Source organism: Mytilus edulis, chromosome 7 (assembly GCF_963676685.1).
Source record: "Mytilus edulis chromosome 7, xbMytEdul2.2, whole genome shotgun sequence".
Lineage (NCBI taxonomy): Eukaryota > Metazoa > Mollusca > Bivalvia > Mytilida > Mytilidae > Mytilus > Mytilus edulis.
Window position 1 is genome coordinate 80,155,780 of NC_092350.1, and position 3,304 is coordinate 80,159,083.

Sequence of the window (3,304 nt, forward strand, 5' to 3'; positions counted from 1 at the left end):
TTCAAAGGTGTTTCTCGTATCTCGTTTTTATATAGATTAGACCGTTGGTTTTCTGTTTGATTTACCATAGTAATTTTGGGGTCCTTTATAGCTTGCTGTTCATGTGAACCAAGGCCCCGTGTGGAAGGCCGCACTTTGACCTATGATTGTGAACTTCGTAAAAATATATATTAACTGTGCGCTAGTACTTCATTTTAGGCGACGATGTACATGTTCATAATTGTAGATAATTTAAATGCGTCCCCTTCCGGAGCACCTTATATCACCCCATTGTTTGGTGGGGTTCGTGTTGCTTAGTCTTTAGTTTTCTATGTTGTGTCTTGTGAACTTTTATTTGTCTGTTTGTCTTTTTCATTCTTAGACATGACGTTGTCAGTTTATTTTCGATCTATGAGTTTGACTGTCCCTCTGGTATCTTTCGCCCCTCTTTTGTATAGTTTTATGGGAATGTAAACGCGTTGACCGCCTCTGAATTCACACCAAAAAATTCCCACTAATTTAATACATTTCCTCAAGAATTCTCTTAGTTTTTGTTACATTCCGTTACGAAGTTATAACCCATGATTGTGATACATTAATCAGACTGTATATGGCGAGCTTTAAAATTGTTGTTAGGTGGTATGCTATTTGATTGAGTGATTGTTGTTTTTAAAAGTGTCATATGACAAATATAACATGCTTATTAAGGACAATTACAATGGTAAAATGCGATCAAACCGATTTCTTCGAGCGAAGCCGGCCTTTTACCGATTTGGCTGTTCGGTAGATATAAGAGACATTTCACTACATGATTTGTGATGTTCAGTTGAAGCGAATTGTTTGGTTTTCAAGCCCGTATCAATTGCCCCAAACAACGATTCCAAGCTTACCTGATTAAGGTTTGTTAAAAAAATATCTGCCATGCAAACTGTTACTAACAGTGTCAAAAAACAACATTTAAAGCTATCAGTTTACATTTGTTTACAATGATCACATCATTCTTTGAAGAACAGGAGAAGAGATCATAATTGTTTAGTACAAAACGGTAACCATCAAGATGAATTAATATTTCAATTACTAGTGTCAACATGATGGCACGTGAAAATTATCTGTTGGCACGTACGCTGACACGTGTCACATTGACAACTCCCGTTATGTGCTTTATTGAAGATACAGGTATAGTAAGGTCACCTGTTTTGGTATTGATCTGTTTCAACTTTTCAAATATCAATAATTACAAAATATAAGGGTTGAATATAATATTTTTTAACGATAAAGCATATTATTAGTTATTTCTTTTATCATTTCAATATAGAGAGCGTTTTTATATCGTTCATATTTATTCATACTAACTAAATTTAGAATAATTTACTGCAAAAATTTGCGATTATAAATTCATTAAAGGTATGGTAACACATGTTAGGATATTAAATTTCGCGATATTCTCACGAGAATTTTAAAGGTGAAAATGATGTTTAACATTGACAATTTAACGTCCTAGTCAGATTTGTTAGTATTGATAAAAGGTTTTACAGTTATTCAATCATTGCGTGTCCACTGGTATGTTTCGTCACTCATATCATAGCATGGGGTAAATATGTTTTCCTATGCATTTAAATCCTATACAAATTTAATTTTGGTATTCGTAAGTTTATGTTTTTGTTTCCTTTTTATAAAGTTGTTTTATGAAGTCTACTTCAAAGTGCACCTGTCAATATACATGTATTACGACGGGTAGGATGATATAGTTTTAAACCAGCAGCCTCATTTAATACGTTGAGTCTACTCTCAATAACTGAAAGCTCTTCGAGACGTTATTATTATAAATGTTTTATATGTACGTATAGTCTTTTCTATAATTTTCATGCTATTTTCACATTTCCTGACCGGTGTGACAAAAATATGTCTAATCTCTAGTGAAAAATTTGTTCTCAGCATGTTATTTTCTTTCATTTTTGTTCGTTCGGTTGTTGTGTCAAGCATTTTCTTCTCATAAAATAAAAGTGATAAAACGCAAACAAAAAATTAAAAAGAACATACAACATGTACAATGTACACGAAATTATGGAATACTGAAATTCCTTTATCTTCTAATTATATTTTTCTGATTGGTAAACAATGACAGGAAACCATTATAATAAGTATGAAGTTAACGTATTGGACACTAATTACGGAAGTGGCAGAATATACCTAAGTGATAGTGAAACTCATAAGTCGAAAAAAAATTGAGAAACAAAATGGCAAAAAACAAAAACGACAAAAAGACAAACAACAGTTTACAAAACACTAAATAGAAAAGTAAAAAGACATCAAAATCCATCGTTATTTTAATGTGTTCGACTGAATCTTTAATCTACCATAGAACCACTTTTTTGCATAAAGAAAAAAGTCACTGGGGGTAAAGCTGATGACCGTAACTCGATTCACGGTCATCCGAGGATGGTGGATGAAAATATTTCGAATACAATTTACTAGAAAGAAACTATGGGGAAAGGGAGACAATCCCAGTAAAATTTACGTGCCTGCTTTATTTCGTAAGCCTACAGTTACTGCAGATTAAAAGTATTGCATTGTGCATTGGATAGGTGATGGCAATTGGGTCGATATAAAAGATGGAAAGTTTTAGAAGCAAAATGAAAAAGATGGTATGTTTGATAAATATGGAACATACATTGAGCCATTATGAACTTTTCTACGTGTAGTTGCAAGGTTATTTCTTATATGCAGAGATTTTGACATCTCACAGCACGATGTGTTTGAGCTTTTGATTTTACCATTTGATAAGGAACTTTTTGTTTTGTATTTATCTTGAAGTTCGGTATTTTTGTTATTTTAATTTTTATGTCACTATTCCGAACTAAGGTTGTATTGTTTTTATATTTTGTCGAACGAGATAACCATATTTTCACTTAAGGTAGATGGGGTGTCTAAATTATAATCCATACAATTTTTTAATAATTTGCCAAAATGTAGTTTATATCATGCTTTTTAAAAAAAAATAATAAAAAGAATGGGTCACCGGGCTTATTTTCACGCTACACGGTGTTCAAAATTGACAAATTTTAAAATTGAGAAAGGAAATGGTGAATATGTCAAAGCGACAACCACCCGACCATAGAGCAAACAACAGCCGAAGGCAACCAATGGGTCTTCAATGTAGCGAGAATTCCCGCACCCGTAGGTGTCCTTCAGCTGGCCCCTAAAATATGCATAATAGTACAGTGATAATGGACGTCATACTAAACTCCGAATTATACACAAGAAACTAAAATTTAAAATCATACAAGACTAACAAAGGCCAGAGGCTCCTGACTTGGGACAGGCG